This window comes from Trichosurus vulpecula, chromosome 7, assembly GCF_011100635.1.
Source record: "Trichosurus vulpecula isolate mTriVul1 chromosome 7, mTriVul1.pri, whole genome shotgun sequence".
In the NCBI taxonomy this organism is placed as follows: domain Eukaryota; kingdom Metazoa; phylum Chordata; class Mammalia; order Diprotodontia; family Phalangeridae; genus Trichosurus; species Trichosurus vulpecula.
In genome coordinates, this window is record NC_050579.1 from 78,249,684 (window position 1) to 78,270,100 (window position 20,417).

The 20,417-nt window shown below is 40.5% G+C and overlaps 1 protein-coding gene across 3 annotated transcripts in view; it reads right to left on the minus strand.

Moving 5' to 3' along the window:
* The window catches only part of LOC118856270 (TLC domain-containing protein 4-like), a 78,696-nt gene extending 58,876 nt beyond the window's left edge, over window positions 1-19,820 (minus strand). For 2 of the 3 annotated variants that reach the window (XM_036766470.1, XM_036766469.1), the window contains exon 1: window positions 19,664-19,820. The gene's annotated coding sequence lies outside the window, so the exon portion shown is untranslated. Of the gene's footprint in view, window positions 1-1,662; window positions 1,768-19,663 lie in introns of all 3 variants that reach the window. The other variant, XM_036766471.1, reaches the window with a different exon arrangement.
* Window positions 19,821-20,417: the final 597 nt, after the last annotated feature.

Sequence of the window (20,417 nt, forward strand, 5' to 3'; positions counted from 1 at the left end):
AGTTATTCAGAGAGGACACTTATGATTTGAAGATATTGTTAAATGAAATATGCATTTCCAAATACTACTTAGCTCACCAAAGAGATTCTTGGACAGTGTCATCTACAGACATGGAGGATATCTTCTATATGTTAACAAACCTACAATGAAAAACATGCAAGAAATGCTGTTTTCCATCATTTTTAGCCCCAAAGTAAAGGGCATCTTCAAGTAAACAAACATTACAAGTAATTAAACCCCCAAACCCCTCTCATTTCCTTCATTTGTATGTAAAAAGTATACCTAGAAATCAAGAAAAAAAGTAACAGCTTCTATATGGACTTCAGGAAGGTCACTGTCAAATCAAAGACTAATAAACATCATACCACTTCTCAAACACAAATTCTATGAGCAAGCCCTAGCATCAAAACAAAAATGGAAAAATGGCATCTGAGCAAGTCAAAATTGATGAAGCTAAAAAAAAAATAAAAATAAATTTAAAAAATTGATGAAGCTTTATGATGTTCAAGGGATAGCAAATGGATAAAGAAACATATGGGGGAAAAGAAAATTAATTTTGTTAGGACACCTCAACTAGCTTTTTATAGAAGCTTTGAAACAGAAGACATACCCTAGTGGGTTTATACTAATTCTCACCAAAGATAAAAAGTTTAAAGTATTTTTTGTTGAAATTTGCAATAAAGTAACATTATATAATATGTTGCTATATATAATATATATGGTCTAATCTATGATAAAAATTGGTTAAAATTACTGAAAATGTTGGCATAGCTATAATAAGTAACAAACACTGGACATCACTGGTAGTAATATATAAAGAATATAGCTGTCCTTTCTTTTATAAAACAGAAAAGTACTAGAGTATAAGGTTGCCACTTTTATCAGTCATAATCACTCTTTTATGTTGTTTTACTTAATTCTTTTTGCAGATCCTATATTTTGGAGTACATTTAATTGAAAGAATCCTGGAAGTGTTTGTGATATATTAAGACAATACATCAACAAATTTTTAACATACTGTAGTACATACTTTGTGTGTTTTTATTTAAGATATTCCCAAAAAATAATTACTAGCTTTCTAGTCAATTGATTTATGAATAATTTAAGTCTAAAGTTCATAATAAATCCATGCCTATGACTTCGTCAACTCTAAATATTCATGTAGCAAAATATAACCTGAGAAAAATGAATAATATGCATTTGGATTGGAAGTAAAATGCTGTTGATTTTTTAAAATAAAAATTTCACTGTGTAATTATGGTTAAGCTTAACCTTGTAAAAGATTTGAGAAAATATACCTCCCTCCCTCCCTTCATTGCAGAGTTGGAGAATCATGGATGTGGAATGTTGCATATGATGTTAGTTGAGGTCCACTTTTTTTCCTTTTTACAAATCTTTGTTATAGAAGAAGGCTTGATGGGGCAAAGGGAGTGGGATGTTTAGAAATGAATGTCAGCTAATAAGCTTTTAATAAGTGGCTGCTATTTGCCATGCATTGTGCTGAGTCCTATAGATACAAAGACACAAACATAATTCCTGACCTCAAAGAGATCACATGCAAATAGGAGAAACCATAGGCAAATAACCATTAACATACAAGATATATAATGGAAAGTAAACTCAGGATCAGATCATTTGGGGGTGAGAGTAGGAAGGACTTACCCTGTGTTAAGTGGTGCTTGAACTAAGTCTTGAAGGGAACTAGAGATTCTATGAGGCAAAGATGAAGAAGGTGGGCACTCCACAGATGGCAGACAGGCATAAATTCTGGTGATAGAATGTCATATGTAAGCAACAGTAATTAGGCCATTACAGTTGGACCATGAAGTTTATCGATGGGGAATGAACTTCAAGAAGTCCAGAAAGATAGGGAATGCCCAGTTGTGAACAGTATTAAATACCAAACAGAAGAGTTTATATTTGATCCTGAAGGTAATGAGGAACCTCTGGAGTTTACTGAGAAGGGGAAAAGGGGAAGTAACATGGTTAGATTCACATTTTCAGAGGAACATTTTAGTGACTGATTGGGGTGGGAAATAAGCTTGAGACAGAGAGACCCACCAGCAGCTGTTGCAATAGTCTAGGTATGAGGGGATGAGGGCCTACATCAGATGGGTGGTGACTACGTTAAGAGAAGAGAAGGGCATGTAAAACAGATAACTAGGAGGGAGGGTGAGATCAAATGAGAATTATTTGAGAATGGAGAAGACAAGGGTATTTGGAAAAGTTGCCAGGACAAGTATGACATTGAATCCATTAGGGAATTGTAAAAGAATTGCCTTGCTGTAGCAAGAGCCTAGTTGAGACTATGCAACATAAATGTGTAATAGAACCATCATGATTTCATGATCTCCTCCAGCTTTATTCAGCAGCATACAAATAAGAGCTAAAAAGAGAGATAAGGGGAGTAATCCAAGGTTAGGATACTATGTGATATAAGAACAAAGGAATCAATTTTTAAAAATCCATGGGAAAAACAGAAGGTATGAACCAAACTTCATTTCTTAATGACATAATAAGGTGGGACCCTTTCCAGAGAAGCTAAGTTATAAAATAAATAAAGGTCGTTCATATTTTAGCGAAGTGCAATAAGAATTAAATTAATTTAAATTAAATCAAATCAATTAAATTAAGTTTTAAAAAGGAAAAATCAAAGTCTAACAATGAAATTCTCTAGTAAAAGTCAATGGAGTAGGAAACAACTGTTTCAACTAGCTTTGGGTTCATGAGAAAATAAAGCCCTTCAGTAAACAGTAATAGGTGAGGAACCTAAAGTAAAAAAAAAAAAAATTGTATTTAAGGATGTTTTCTATATTGAACTGAAGAATTCCCTTAAGCGCATAAAGCCAAATTCTTTCAGAAATCACCACATCAAAGCTTATTTTATCTGAAAGGATACAAGTTCTAATGGTTTAAGAGGATCTTCAGCTATCTGAGACTCAAATGACAAAAAAGATCCAAAATAAAACAAGTTCCTGACGACCACTATTTCCCACTTGTCTTTGTATCATCCCCGGCTACCAGCATGTACAGGGCTGTACAGACAGTAAATACTTCATGTTTACTGGAATGAAAAGGAAAATGAAAGACTATTAAGAAGCGGTGGGAATGTTGTCGGTTCATACGGATCTAATACGTTGAGTCTAAGATTCTGTGGCAGAAATACAAGTGATAACATCATAGCTATTACATCTGACTAGATTACAAAACAAAGAATGAATTATGACCTGATGCAGAGAGTACATTCAAATGTTAGAGAATTACAGAATCTAGAATACATTCAGATGTTTGGCTGAGGAAAGTAGGCTGGGATTGTGCTCCATCTATCCTTCCTATAACACGGGATGACAAGGTCTTTGTCGTACAGACTCTCACTGCTCTCACTGATTACCAGATTAGGATTCCTTCATTTTCTACAGCACATTAAAGAAAATGATCTCTTTCATGTTCCTAATCAAAGATTAAAAAATTAATGGATAGAGATGTTTGTCCCAAGCTGGTCCAAAATGCCACTTTTCACAAGTCCATAAATGTAAAAAAAAAAAAAATCAAACCTCAACGGTAGGGGGCTGGGAGTGTCAGAAAGCAAAACTGAACATGTGTATGTGTTCAGAAAATGACTTGTCTTCTGTAGTCCAGAAAATATAACTTTTTTTTTGTTTTATTTTAATGTGTAAGCAGACAAGCACTGCATTTGGAGTCAACAGATTTGAATCTCAGCTCTATGACCTAGTTATTTACTAGTGACCTTGTACAAGTCATTTAACTTCTCTGGGTCTCAGTTTCCCCATCTGTTAAAAGAGGAGGGTGGACTAGATGAGCTCCAAGCTGCCTTCCAGCTCTAAGGAAAATGATCCTATTGATAGCTGTTTCAACAAGCATTTACTAAGCAAATGTATGTGCCAGGCACCTTGCTAAGAGCAAGGACACAAATTAAAAAGTATAAATAGTCCTTGCCCTCCTCAAGGAACTTACATATTTCAAAACTCTTAATTATTATCGGAATAATTAATGATATTGTATGAATAAGTTACCTGGATAAACTGTAGTTTTAAGTTTAAAAACTCAATGTAACCAATTTTATGGGCAAACTATGTGAGTATTCCCCTCCACCAATGATGTTTAAGACCTCCCTAGGCCTTTGTAGTTGCTTTTCATAAGCTTCTATGGCCGATTAATCACCACGTGTCGATCCTCTGGTAAACAGTCTTTTTTGGACTTAACTAGGTCAAGATGACTTCATGTGACAGACAAGTAGTACACCACTGGGTCCGTGGTCCTTGATTTTCCATCCAGATCATATTAAACACAATACATTCTTGGGTTCATAACTCATTAATTTTTTGTCTCTAAAAGGATTTTAGAGATTTTTTAAAGATTTTAAAAATAGCTAGAGAGGCCAAGCTTGAAAATAGTAAGTCTTATGCATATACTAATAGTAGTACCATGGACAAGTCATTTAAGTTCTTAGTGTCCCAGGCAATTCCCTAAAACTAAAATTAGAGACAAGATATTGATCCATAATGGTGGAAGGAATTTCCTATGCCAACATCACAGACCCAGAATAAAAAATTGTATCATTTAACTTTTTCATGTATTTATACACACACAAAGTGTTCTACGGTTTGAAAATTTCTGGAAATGTTTAGGCCATGGATAATTACATCTTTCTTCCAATCTGTTTTGGAAGGCTGGATTGAACTACTAAACTAACCAAGGCATCCTTTTCATCTCTGAGCACATACATTAATCCTGAGAAAGCTTGGACCTTATAGTGGGGAAGCTCCCATTAAGTCAATGAAATTAAAAATGCTTAAATTCTCACAGGCAAAAGAGCTCTCTCAGTTGGCTTGCTCCCATGATAGGCCCTTCACCTTTCTCCCTTCTAGGATTTATAGATAACAAGCCTGGCCTCTGAATTTCAAGACCCTTCCTTCCCAGTCACCTTCAGTGCTACTTTCTTATCTTCCTTCTTAGAAGTTTGTCTCCACATCTTCTCCAGCTTCACTGTGAACATGCCATCATATATTTCTGAGGCTTTAGGGACTCTGGAGTTTCATTAATGAGATGTCTCATAATGTAAAAACTTACCTACAACTCTACCAATTCTACCACTGTTTCCAGGCATCCTAACAATAGGATGTTTCTATTTGTCCTGCTCCTTGACAAGGGATTGAGCATACCATAAATCAGGCAGGGAGGAGGCAGAACTCTAAAGAAAATGCAACTAGAAAATAAGTATGACTGAATGAGTCAAAGTAAGAAGTCAACATAGACAGGTGGCACAGGGACAGTCTAGAGTCCAAAGGGTCAGAGTGAGAGATAACCAGTCAAGAACAGAGACAACTCTGAAGTGAGTTCTTATCTTAGGACAGTCTTTTTTTTCCCTCTCTGTTCTATATACCCTGTGGGTGTGGACAGTACATAACCTACAGATGTTAACTATATCTAGAATGCCAGTGGCCTGAAGTGAACAGTATCTCTACTTGAGGAGGGTTAGAGAGATTAGGATTGTCACTTGATACACATTAAAGAGCCTACTATGAACCAAGCACTGTGCTAAATGCTGGAGAGATGAACAGAGGCCAAAAAACACCCAAAACAAAAAAAAAACCTTATCCCTGCCCTCAAGGAGCTCATAATCTAAGGGGGGAGGGGAACAAGCAAAGAAATATGCACAAACAAACCATATACAAGGTAAATAGGAAATAATTAAAAGAAAGAAGCCCCTAGAATTCAGAGGGATTTTGAAAGGTTTCCTCTAGAAAATGAGATTTTAGTTGAGACTTGAAGGAAGACAGGGGAGTCAAAAAACAGATGAAGAAAGAGAACATGGGAGATAGCCAGAAAAAGTTATCAGAGTCAAGAGGCAGAATGTCTTCACTAGATCAAAGAGTATGGTGGTGGGGAGTAAGGTTTAAAAAAACTAGAAAAGTTGAGGGGTAACTAGATTATGAAGGGCTTTGAAAATGAAACTGAAGATTTTGTCTTTGACCCTGGAGGCAATAGAATGCCACTGAATTTATTGAATAGGCAGGTGACATGGTTGGACTTGAACTTCAAGAAAATCATTTTGGAAGCTGAATAGAGGATAGATCAGAAAGGAGAGAGCCTTGAGGCATGCAAACCAACCAGCAGGTTATTTCAGTAATCTGAGCATGAGGTAATGAGGGCCTGCACCAGGGTGGAGGCAATGTCAGAGGAGAGAAGGTAGAATATTAGAGAGATGTTGCAAAGGTAAAATCAGCAGGCCTCAGCAACAGATTGAATATGGGGGAGGAGAGAAAAGTGAAAAGCTGATGATGACACCTAGGTTGTGAGCCTGAGGAACCGGGAGAAGGGAGCTGCTTTAAACAGTAATAGGGAAGTTAGGAGGGGAGACAGTTTATAGGGAAAGATAATGAATTCAGTTTTTTACATGGGTTTTTTTACACCCAATGGTGGCAAAGAACTGGAATTGGAAACTGAGGAGAAGCCCAATCATTTGGGAAATGGCTGAACAAATTATGGTCTATGAATGTGATGGAATACTGTAAGAAATGATGAAGGGGGTGGTTTCAGAAAAACCTATGAAGTCTTGTAGTACGAGCAAAGTAAAGTAAGCAGAACAAAGAGAACGGTTCACATAGTAACAGCAAATTGTGAAGATAGTCAACTTTGAAAGAATTAGTAACTCTCACCCACACAATGACCAATCACAATTCCAAAGAGCTCATGAAGAAACATGCTAATCACCTCCAGACAGAAAGCTGGTGGAGTCAGAGTGCAAATTGAAGCATATTTTCTTCTCTTTCTTTTTTTCTTTGGACAAGGTGTATTGGCAAGTCAAGATGTGCTCTCAGCACTTACTCAACCAAGTTCCCTAGAGGAGTTTGGCTTCTACATGCCTGGATTAAATCAGGAGTCCTTGGTGACCTCCTTGCCTCAAGAGAAAGCCTAGTTTACATGGGTTTGAGTGACATGTTTGTAACATCAGAGGCTTTTAGACCACGTGGGTTTTAAGTCACATTTTTGTGACAATTTTAGGTCATGTGGGTGAATTGCATGTGTGACTCACCTTTGACCCCGAACAAGATATATAAACCCAGAGGTTGGCTTCCTCCTTTGGAGCTCTGAGCCACAGCAGGAGTGGTGAGTGACTCTGGTCCAGCTGTTGTTATAAGCTCCCCGGCTTTGGAGAAAACTCAGATGTTGATGCTTTTCTGGTAACTGTATATTGTGATTTTGTCAGACAGAAATCTGTTGATTCATGTTTATTTGCTCTGTTTGTATTTGCTCTGAAGCTCAGGGTGCTGGCTTTTCCCCCTGAGTTGAATGAATGATATTTGTATGTTGGATTAAAGTGAGATTGTTAACCCCTTAATGTTGCTTTCCTTAGTAAAGCAGATCAAAAGAACCTGTGCTTGCAGCATTCTTTTTGTTGGACTTGTGGTGGTTTTTCACCCCCACAGCAGCTGCTAGCCGAATTGTTGAAACATGAGGCTAACGGAGGGATTTGTTTCTCTTGCCTTCTTAATGGATGGAGAAGAGGAAAGGTGGAGGAAGAGAATTTGGAACTGAAAATAAAATAAGATTTAATTTTTAAAAATACTACCATGCTAGAACTGTTTTAAAGAAGAGTCCAGGAACAGAAAGAACATGTCTGTTGTCCAAGGATTGACTTAGTTTGGAGGGATCACCACCAGGCTGGCTGACAGGTGATGAATTTTTTTTGGCACAGCAACTCTTGAAGAACCTTAACTAAATAATAGAAGGGTTGTGATCTGAAATGGTGGAGAATGCCCCTCCAACCCCTACGCAATGACACTCCTAAATATAACAGCATAGTTGTGTACCTCATGAAATGTCATAACTTTTATTTTTATAAATGATAAGTGGTTATAACACTAAGCTCACCTTGCCCAATGTTCAGTGTTTCCTTACCCCAATTTTAAAAAAATAAAAAAGAACATACCACCAATCTAAGATACATTAATATAATGTCACAAGACCGTAATTGTTTATTAATTACCCCAGTGTCAAGGTCCTAATAAATTCAATGACTTCTCCAACTTTTATTTAGCTCTTAGATCTCTTATGTTCCTCTTTACTGCTCAATCATTCAGAATTAAAGATAAAAAGATCATTATTCCTCCCTCAGGGAGGTGGTTATGAACCTCCACCATAGTTCCACTTAGCAGGTTAAGCAGAAACATCAGTGGTGTTTGGGGAGGTACCATGGCTGTACATTTCAAAAGTGGACAAGGTTTAAGAAGAAAAAAGAACACATTCCATCCATTTGGTAAAAACCTATGACATATTCTTTCCAAAACAGACTAAGATTTCATTAGTTTTTCATTTGGGGTCAACCTGGTCATGTCTCCTCCTCCTCCTCCTCCAAAGCTCTCTTCCTGTGGTTAAGCCTTCTCCCTTCACCCTCCACAATCACCCTTTCCTGTTTCAGTTGTCTTGATGAGGCAAAAAGGGTTGGTGGCCTGGGATTATTCCCTACCCTTCATCTCCCAGATCCAATCAGTTGCCAAGTCCTCTTGATTTTACCCACCCCCCCCACCCCATCATTGCCACATTTTCATTCACTCCATCACCACTCTAATATAACATTACCTCCCACCTACACTCTTCCTAAAATGCTTCCCTCGAATGCACTCTCCCCTTACTCCAACCCATATTTCATCCTGCTTCTCATGCACATATCTGATCATATCCCATCTAAAATCTCCTCAATGAATCGCTACTGAGAGTTGAACAGATTTCAGATTCCTTAGTCTAGAATCCAAGGCCCTTCACGGTCTAGAATTATCCTAGCTTTCCAAACTGATTTTGTATTATTCCTTTTACCATCTAGCTCATGCCAGCCTACCCACCCACAAGTTTCTCATGCTCTCATGCTTTAAAAACTCGAACCATCTCTGCCTATTAAAATACTTTTAAGAGCCAACTCAAACGATACCACTTTCATGGATCCTGCCTAAACTGTGACCCACCCTCACCCTCCCAAGATGAAAACCTCTCTCCCTGTTCTTCATTTACCACTTTGTTTACACTGCTAATGCATTTTATCCTGTTCCTTTCTGCATAACTATTATTTGTGTATGCGTGTGTTCTATTAGACTGTAAGCTCCAGGAAGGCAGGGAATATATTTTATTCACATTTGCATGCCCCAGTAGCTAACAAAGAGTCTGCAAATTGTAGCTGCTTAATAAACATGTCTTGAATTCAATTGGAAGGCACTGCCTCCCACACCAGCCATTCATTCACCTTTTCAACCACCTGCCCTACCAGTCCCATCACGGCTACTAAAATTGTCACCATTACCACAGGGATTGTCAGTGGGGAAAAAAAACAGGTTTTTTTTATATTTACTATTTATCTATCCAAAAAGCTGTTTCTGTCCCAGCTGTACCCCTTTCTCTTGCCTGGTATCCCATACTTCTTCCCCTTTTCTAGAACTTCACCCCATCTAAAATCTTCATCCTAGAAGTCTCATAGCTGATTGGCACAACTCTGCCTTTGACCTCTGAGACGGGAAACCAGTAAGACTCACGAAGCAGGATCCACTCCTCCTTATAAAAAACCTGAGCTGTCCTGATGCATAGAGCAAAGATGAACCCAAGAATTTCAGTGAGAGCCTCTCAACACCATAAATGATTTCCTCCTTCTGCCATGGCCTGAAACCATCATAATCAATGCTTCCTAATGATATCCTCGGTTGCATGCCCGCCCTTCTCAGCTTTGTTTTATGGGGTTTGGTCCAAGTCTCTTGAGGGGGAGGGGGCAATAGAAGGAAGAGAGTTGTGTTGCCCGACCTCCCTTCCCTTATTACCCTTGCCTGTCCTGATCTGGAAGTGTAAGCTATGACATCAGTTGACAGAAGTGAGGAGAAGGTGTTGTGCTGACCTAGACCCCTTTCCTTGTTGTCCTTGCCTCCTCTGTGCTCTCACAATGTCTTCACCTAAGTCACAAGGCTTCTCTTAAATGTGCCAAATCAAAGGGCCTACTGCTTGCAGCGCTGACTAAGCTGTTTAATTCTTTGGCAACGTTCCTCTGAGCCCCAGCAATCGATTCCAATAAGCACCAACCATCCATCTGATTTTCTGAGTTTATCTGATTTTTCTGAATGTGAGTTTCTGAGTTGATTCCATTTGTAACCAATGTCTAGGTGAATAGTAAATACCTCAAAAGATATCCACATCTACCAATATTTTGGGACAGGTCTTGTCACAATTTCCCAATAACTCACCCTATCATATTTCTAGCTTACGCCTACAATCCCCAGAGAGACAAAAGATCAGTATATTCCTTCCCCAGAAAGTTCTACTTTACCAGGACTAAACTGTCCTATAACTGAATCCTAAAGAAACATAAGAAAGAATGAAGGAACAGTGGCTACATAAGGTATCCTGAGTCTGTTTCCTGGTCCCAATCTGTAGCCAGTGAACCCACCCCAGTGATGCTTTCATGTGCTCTGGCTCTCTGAAAGCAACGTGGACGGTCTAGAGGATTAACCAACACCAGAGTAGCTCAGGCTCCAGCTTTTAACACAATGCTTTCAATTACTTCCTCGAGGCTGGAATTAAAGGCACTTGACTCAAGAATGCTGACCTACATTTTCCCAGAAATTTATATACTCTGATCTCTGTGCTGACATCCTATACTGTCCTGGAAACATGGGTACCTGTCTCCACAGAGATCAGTTTACTTGAGTCCAGTGACTAGTAGATTCTCAGGGTCACAGGTCTATTTCCATGATCTCCAAGAGTTTTTCTGTTTGTTTGTTTTTGGATCCTGTCACTATTTTACTTTATAGAACAAAATGCAGATGCAGAGGGAAAAAAATCATTTCCTTGTGCCCCAAAACTTCCTTGTTTCTGTCTGAAAGGCAGCCCAGAGTGGAGAGCCAACAAAACATCGTAGTCTGAAAGACCTAGCTACAAATACGTTGCTGACCTTCACTATAACCATCCAGAAAATTTAGCAGTGAAGTTGCTACTTAGCCTCCACTTCCAGAAATATGGTCTGGTCACTCATTTTCCTAATTTATGAGAGTGGCTATGAAGAGATTGGGTTTTGTTAGTTACAGGATCACAGAGAGTGTTCAGAGTATCATAGATATAAAGCTGGAAGGGACCTAAGAAAACAATTCATTTTATTACTGAGGTTCAAAGTGAGGAAGAGACTTGTACAAGGATCAAGCAGATTGTTAAGTCACAGAGGTAGAATTTGAACCCAGGAACCCTGATTCCAACTCCTATGCTGTTTCTTGGATGGGCCAACCGGCTTTAAATCTATGATCTCCTATACTACTCAGTCATAAAGCATTTATTAAGCACCTACTATGTGCTAGCCATTATATCTGATGCTAAGAATCTAAAAACAAAAGTGAAACAGTCCTTGCTCTCAAGGAGCTTACATTCTATTGAGGGAAAGTATGTACATACACATTTATATAAATCATAAGATAATTTGGCAGGGGAAAGCACTTGGGAGAACACAGGGTACAAATAAGATTCAAAGCTTTTATTCCCTTGTCAGCAATAGCTGCTCTCTGGTTCATTTTCCCCCCACAGGCTGAGGCCTGTGACTGATGTCATTTTGTGGCTCTTAAGTATATCAAGTAAGCTGAGAATTGAAAGAGACCAACCCTGGAATCTAACAATTACCCAGGCAAGAATACTGTCTACAACATTTCTGACAAATGATGACCTAGACTTGTACATTTACACCTCCAACAAGGGGCTGTCTAATCTACTTTCAGATAGCTCTCTCTGTTAGCAAGGTTTCTGCTTACATCGATCCTCAATCTACTTTTTTCAACTTCTACCCACTGATCTTAATTGTGCTCTCTGGAACTACGTGGAGTAAGTATAATCTTTCCAATATATGATAGCTCTTCAAGCCCTTCAAAAACAGCTATCATATTGTCCCCTGAATCTATACTTCTGTTAATGTTCTTGGGTTAGTATTATCAGGCAACCTGAGATAATAGGTATGCGTTTAAGGCCAAACAAGAAGAGACCACTGACCAGCAACCAAGTGAGTCAGGCAAACTGAAGAAATTGATTTATGAGTATGTTTGAGGACAAGAGCCCAGGAAGAACATGGGAGACCAAGGATCTAGCCAGAATGTGGATTCTTAACCTTTTTTGTGTCATGGACCCAACTGGTGAAGTCAATGAACCCCTTCTCAGAATAATGTTTCTAAATACATAACATACACAGAAAACCAATTATATTGAAATACATTTACCAAAATATTTTTAAAAGTTCATAGACCCCAGATTTAGGAGGCAAGAAGGGCTGATTGAAGAGTAAGGGAAGTGGGCCAAAGAGGTTGAAAGAGCAGTGTGTTCCCATTATTCAGGAAAGGGCACCTGCACTTAAAAGCCAAGAAGAGTACAGAGAATAGTATGTTCTTTTAACAACTTCTAAGATTTTTCTACAGATATACAGCTGATAAAATCATCCTAGTAGATTTCAGTTCAACTGTGACCAAACACAAAATCCATAACTGTATTTACAACTGTTTAATATAGACAAGATTGAGGAGTCTCAATCTGTGATACCAGTGATGATGATATTCCCTCCAATGATGGAGATGAAAGTCAACATTCTCGTCCATTCTCAGTAACTCCCAACCAGGCTTGCCACAGGAGGTCCACCTAAAATGCCAAATGGCTCTTATTTTGTCCAAAATCTCAAGGATGCCAGGGGAACACTAGGGCTAGCCATCTCTCAATTTTACCACATGATTAGCCCATCTTTTCTTTCCATCGTACACGTACCAGATAGCATCTTTTATTTCCATTCTTCAAAGTTCCTTACTGGTTATACATTATAGTCTGCTCACACCCAGCATATACCTCTCCATGGGCTTCAGCATATTACTAATTTTCAGTTCTTTGCAGACTGTTGTGGTTCAGGTCTCAAAGCCATTTAAAAATACTAGTAAAATGCTGGTATTAAAAATATGGGCCCTAGTTTCCAGGAGAATTATGGAGTTATTAAAGGAGCTTTACAATTTTCTGAAGGCAATCAGGCCTAATCTCTGATAGTTATTAAAAAATCCATGTTTTCTCAATACAGTACCTAAGTATACTCTGCCAGGTACTTAAGGTAGGTTCTTACAAATTAACTAAAGTCTGGTTCCTCACTGTTGGGAACCAACATCTCTATTACATGGGTTATTTGTCTCTAAATTCCTATTTGATTGGAAAATCTCTTTCCCCATGATATCCCATTTATCTTCATCTTAGTTCCAAAAGTCAGTCCTTTATCTTTGTCCACAGGTAATATTCATAGGCCCTACCCAAAGCTCCAGATATAGAGGTATAGGGTGTTAAGCAGCAACTAAAACTCATCTATAGTTTCTAATTGGTATACATAATATACTAATATTACCAATTACAGTGATATTGAATGCCAATCACCAAAAAGGTAATTCTCTCATCTCCCCCCTCCCGCCTCCTCTGCCATCTCTCCATCCACCTCAACCTTTTACTTCCAATAACACACCCAACTCTGCCTACCTCTTAATTCCCACTCCATATTTAACAAAATCCCCTTTATTTTAGATCTCTCTTTCTTGTGTTCCTTCCATCTTCTGGTTCTCACAGAAAACTGACATCCTCCCCCTGCCTCCACTGCCCCAGGTAACACTAGCATCCCTCCCTGGCCATTCTTTCTAGAACTTCTTGAGCCTTCTCTCATATGCTCTCCCATCCCCCAGTACAATGGTCCTAAAAAGAAAGGTAGAATATACCTTGCTGCTCATTGCCATTTCCAGATTCTCTTTCTGCCACCATCAGTCAGTAACTTCTCCTCTTCGGATCTTCATGGTATCCCAATTTATCACCAAATCCCTATCAAAATATCTATCAACCTCCAAGAAATTCTTTCTTTCCAAGGCAGTTCCGTACCTGGCCAGTAGTTTTCCTCACAATACCAACTTCTGCTCTTCTACTAGGTACTTAAGCATATATGTTAATATTCCCCCAAACACTTCTACCTCCCAATTCTTCAATCTACTCAAGTCCTATAACCCATTCTTCCTCTCCACCTCAGTGATGAAGGATGATGGTATTGGTTTTGATCTCACCATTATGAACAAATGTTCCATCTCCCTGATCAAGAACTTTCAAATTCCTTTATCTGATCAAGATTCTATCATTCTATCCATCCAACAGTCTATCTTTCTAACATTCTATCTTTCCCTGCATCTTACTCTTTCAAAACCTATTTCTTATATTCACCATGACCTCTATTTGTTCCAGTCCTTAATGATTTCCCATATCATCATTAGCTCTAGCTAATGATACATAATCCTGTATCTTTCTTCCCTTCTCAGCCAAACTCCTCAAAGAAGCTGTTTATGCTCACTGTATCCATTTCCCCTTCTCTCACTTCTCAACCCTCTACAATCTGGTTCCTGACATCATCATTCACCCATGATTTCTTAATTGTCAAATTCGATGGCCTTTCCCCAATTCTCATCCTTCTTGATCTCTCTGTAGCATATGACACTGTCAGTCACACGTTCCTCCTGGGTGTTCTCTTGGGGCTTTTTTGACAGTGTTCTGTCTTGGTTCTCCTCTGACCAGCCTGGCCACTCCTAGTCAGTCTCTTTTGCTGGATCGTTATCCATAATATGTCCCCTAACTGTGGGTGTACCTCAAGATTCTGTCCTGGGCCATCTTCTCTCTCCTGGTGATCTCACTGGTTTTCAAGGGTTCAGTTATCTCTAACCAGGAATCTCAGAGATCTAAATCTTTCTCCTAAGTCTCAGTTTCTCATTGGACCTTTACGATTGGATGTCTCATATACATCTTAAATTCTTAAGGCCTGAAACATAATTCATTATCTTTATAACTATGAGATGCAGCAGATAAAGTGTCAGAGTTGAAATCAGGAAGACTGATTTGAATCTTGCCTCAGACATAGACAAGCTATGTGAATCCATGGAAATCATTTAACCTCTCAACCTCAGTTTCCTATCTGTAAAGTGGAGATAAAAGTAGCAGGTGCCTCACAGGGTTGTTGTGAGGATCAAATGAGAGAACACTTCTAAAGTACTGTGAAAGTCTTAAAATCCAATACAACAGCTATCATTTTTTCCACCAAAACTCCCTCTTCTTCTGAGCTTCCCTGTTTCGATAATGGGCACTACCATCATTTCACTCTGGCTCATAACCACTGTATAATCCTTGACTTTCCCAGTCCACTCAGTTGCCAAATTTTATCATTTTCACTTTCAGGATATCTCTTGAATTCATCATACTCTTGCCACTTCCAAAGCTACTAAGAAACTCAAACCCTCATCACCTCTTGCCAAGACTATTATAATAGTCCCCAAATGGTTTCCCTACCTCAAGTCTTTCTCTCCTGATCCATCCTTCCCACAGCTGAAAAACTGATTTTCCTAAAGCATAAATCTGACCATGCTTTTTTGTATCCCCAGCACATAACATAGTGCCTGGATCACATAGTGATCGCTCAATAAATGTGTATTAATGGATGTCACCTCAGTGGTTCCCCCTCACCTCCGGAATCAAATATAGTGATCTTATTTGGCATTTAAAGCCCCTTCACAACCTGGCCCCAACCTCAGGTGACATTACTCCCCTCCAGGCATACTGCAGTCTAGCCAAACTGAGACTCTTCCTGTTCCTTACACACAGTTATCTGCTGCTTTTGTATCAGCTGTCCCCTTTGCCTAGAATTCACTCACTCTCCACCCATCTTTCAGAATCCTTAGTTTACTGTGAGGTTCAGTTCAAGCACCACCTTTGGCGTGAGGGCTTTCCTGATCCCTTCAGGGACTAGTGTCTCCCTCTCAAAAAGACTTGGTATCTATTTTGTATATACACATCTAGATATGTACCCTCTTTCCAGGCTAGACTGAAAGTTCCTTGAGGGAAAAGCCGTTTTTTTCATTTTGTTGTTGTATCCCTAGTGACCAGCAGAGCACCAGGCACACAGGTATTTACTTGTTGATTGACTGACAATACTTGGTTTATCCTTCTTGCCAGGTTTCATCATCCAGGATATTTTACCACAGAACCAGCTTACAACAGCATAGAAAGTAATGAGGAGATGGGGGGGGGGGGTTCTCAAGTAAGGTTAGGGGTTACCACTGGTTTGGTGATGGAATGAGGAAAAAAAAAAGGAGGGAAAAAATAAGTTGTCCTTGGTCTGAGAGAGCTGAATCTTCTCTTCTCCCCTTCATGGGATGATCATGGGGAACGGAGAAAGAAAAAGACAAAATCCTGAGAACGGAGATGACAGCTATAACTGGCTCCCAGTTCCCTCTTTTCTTTACCACCTAAGCCCTTATAATGGCTCACTGGCTGGGCAAAATATCCTACTACAACATCAGACCCAACTCTTTTCTTCCTCACTCCCTACAACAAAATAATTCTCTTCTGCCTTCTCCCCTCCAAACTTCAAAACTACCGTTCCTTCAGGATGGCACCGCTTAGCCCTCCCAGGAATGTTATTATTGACCTAAATCAATCTCTTAACTGGTGAGATTTCAAGCAGTGTTCGATTAAGGTTTTTGGTATTGTATGGCAGTACAGAGTGTACATTAAGCGTCAGAGAACTACAAAGGGGAGCTCCTTTCCCTTAATCTTTCCTTTGCTGGAAAGAAAGTACTTAGGGATGACATTTCTTTTTCTCTCTCTACCACCTTGCTCCACACCTGCTCTTACAAGAGAGATGATTAGGTGTTGTGCCTTATGAAAAAGAAATCCCTGGGAAAAGAAGAGGATCCATGGAACTTCAGAAGATTCAAACCAATTTCTTCACCCAATTCCCACCTTCCATCAGGTGACTCCAAGAAATCCAAGAATCTAGAATTAAAAGGGACCTTCCCAACTCCCTCATTTTAAAGGAAACCATAACCAAGTGGTAGAAGGATTGCTAAATATGACAATTTACATGAATTGTTTGCAATTTAAGCTTAATTACAACACAATACTGATATCACAAATGAAATACATCAGAATAACGTGTGTTACCAATTTGTTGAGATTACATTTTTAAATTCACTTTCCTGAATACAGGCTCAGGTTTCCCTTCCATAAAAGTTTAAAAACAAAATTATATCGAGTATCTTTCATAAAGACATACAAACTTGTTATTATTGGACAAAAAATAATAACTGAGTTAACCCAACACAGAAAAATACAAGTGAACACCCTATTCTTTTTCTAATAGTAACAGGATAGTTTTAGATCCTAGGCCAGCCCCATTTCTATTCAACTCTGAATTAGCCAGGACTGAGGGTAAAGGGCCTTTTATGTGGTTTTGTAATAAGCCAGCTCAAGATTAAGGCAATATAAACATTGAAGCTGATGAAGGTGATCAAATGTAAAAAGGAGATCCTGATCTGATACAACCTCAAACAGCTACCAGAATGATCTGAAAGACCAAGAGACTAATACATGGTAAATAAATCCTAAGTATACTCATCAAACAATGTTTTCAGAGACAACGTAAGGTGAGAGCGGGCCTCAGACCCAAGAAAGTTTGAATATGAGTCCCACTTTTGACACCTAATAGCTGTGTGTAAGTCACTGTCAATGTTCTAGGAAATTTTCACCCGGATGAGTTGTCAACCTCAGTAGAGGGAGTTTCTTCCTTTGTGAGTTCCCAAAGCAGATGAAATCAGAGGTCTAGTCCCTATCCCTATAAACTTTAATATTAGTTGCTCAAGGTCTAAACCAGTTGTTTAAAATAGTGGAGTTCATTTTTATATAGACAAATGATATAAATGACGGTTAAACTCTCAGGTCAAACCAAAGAAGTCTGCTTAACTTATAACGTAAAAAAGGTATTAATGTAGAGCCTAAACACCATAGGCAACGATGTTTCTATGGGAAAATGAATTTAATGTTTCAGCTGTAGATAACAAAAAGGTATTTTTGTCCCTTTCCCCTCCCAAAGAACAGCAGATCCCCCTATTTCACTGCCCCAGTGACTCTTCCATGGTTTACATAAAGGCAAAACTGCATAAGAGTGAAGTGTAGAGGGAGAGTCTATGGAAACTATTTCTTTCTCCTCCCCCTTTCCAACTCCAATGCACTCACCCTCTGCAGACCCTACCCTTGATTTCCACAAAGCAAGCAGAGAACCTAACCTGGGAGTGTCTCAGATTCCATAAACTCTTAAACAGGCATGGGAAAGAGAGTTATGGGAAAGAAATTATGGCCTGTCAGTACAAGCTGGAAAGGAGAGTTGAGGTATTCCCAGTAGGATACAGCCACAGTGCCTGGCACGTAGTAGGCAAGCTTAACAAATGTCGATTAAGTGAATTACTTATCTGTACTTCTTGGTAACAACAGAGGATTGGAAAAGAGCAAGGGTAGACAGCAAATGAGATCAACTTTTTTTTTTACATATCCATAAGACTTGTTTTGTGTAAAGGAGATTGACTGCCCTCTCCCAACTGGGGCAGCAGCAATAATTTTTATATGCATAATTTGGGACCTATCTCTATGCTTTGCTAAGTTCACTGTCATACAAACAACTGCAAAACTGAGGAAGAAAGAAAAAAAAAACTCAAGAGAAAAATCCTCTATTTGATAAGCACTTAAAAGCACTTAGATTCTCTGCTTTTATTACCTTAATTGGATAAATAGAGATGAATGCCTGACCTAGGGTATTCCCACATAAGCAGTACTTCACAATTAAACAATTCAACGGCTAATTCCATCCAAGTCAATCTATGACAGAATAAAACGGTCCTAAAAGTTGGCGGATCCGTCTCCACTTTACACATTCATTTACAACGTTAACGTTAATTCTTTAATCTTGTCACCCGGATCACTCCACTATATTTTAAGTCTAAAAAAAAAAAGCTGGAACTTAGAATGGACATAACCTGTGATAACAAGCCCAAAATGTGAGGGTGTTTTCATAAAATGCCTCGTAAAGATACCTATCTCCCTTTACCTACCCACAATCGATAACAGCAGCCCAGGACATCGATTAAGGAGACAAAGGCGCCCATCATACATAACCCAAGTGTTTTGTTTTGGGTTTGGGTTTTTTTAAAGAGGATCCAGCTTTCAAAGGTTGCCTTATTTATTGCCACATCATCCTAAACTAAAAGTTCTCCTATGAAGATAGGAAGAAGCAGACATCCTTCTGCACTCCCTTCCTGCCTCAAAGCTGGGTAAACAAAGGCACATGGTACGTGTGGGGCCGGCCCGATCCACGACAGGGAGCGCACAAGGGCTCGACTCACTCTCGCCTTCAGCAGTCCCCCGGGAGGGACAGCGGCAAACACCCCCCACGGACCCGCACAGGCCACCTGAAGGAAGCCTGCAGACGCTGGACTTTCCCCCGGCCAAGCTCGCCTGCTGCGACCGTGCCCACCGTCGCGCGGAGCTCGGGCGTCTTGGCTTCCCTCCCCGTGGCCCGAGAGGGTTGCAGCCCAATGTCTGAGGACCGTGGCGAAGGGCCGCGCTCCGGAGAGACTACCCCGAGTGGCGTGGCACCCCGGCGCGCGTGGAAGGAAGGGCCCCGCCGGCCGAGGGCTGAGCGCGTCGGTGCACGCAGCCCACCTGCAGCGGGGCGCGCCCCAGCCCTGCCCAGTGGGGCCATGCCCTGCAGTGACCATCCTCGCCCCAATGCCCCTCAGCCGAGCCGCGCCCGCGTCACCTGGGCCGGGGTCCCTGCGCTCCGCAGGGATGTCTGCTCCTGGGCCCGCGCCTCTCTGGAGCCGCGAGCGAACGCCGCGATCCACGCCACCGCTGCCGCCGCCGCCGCCGCCGCCGACGGGAGGAGCCCGAAGCGCTGTGTCCGCTGCGCCACGACTGCGGGTTCGGGTTACCGCAGAGCGACTCCTTAAAGGGGCCGCCCCCGCCCCCGCCCCCGCCGCTCCGGAGCCCCTGGGCGGTCGCCAGCCCCGGACATCTCCCCTCCCCCTGGGGGCCCAGCGCACTGGGGCCCCCTCGTGTGCGGCCGACCAGCGGGCGGACCGGGGCGGAGCGGGGCGGGGCCGGCACCCCCACTGCCCGGCCCTGCCCAGACAGGGCAAGGGCAGGGGCGGCACGCTCCTGGCCACGTGGCGTACCCGGGACCGCCCTGAGTCCGGGACACGTGGAGGCCTGAAAACTGGTTTGGAAGGTTCTTGGGAGAGGATGATCTGCAACTGAATTTGGGGGGTGGGATGCCCCAAAGTGCATTATCATAGCATGCCAAGCGAGGAGGAAGTTGATGTATTTACACAGTACACATATATACACATATACATTATATATACACATATTATCTATTAACCTATACATCATACATACACATATATCTACACAATGTGTGCATATATGCGCGTTCACATAAATACATGTATTTTTATCGTCACCCATATATTCACATGCATGTGTACGTACATATACATTTTTATTGTTCTGTC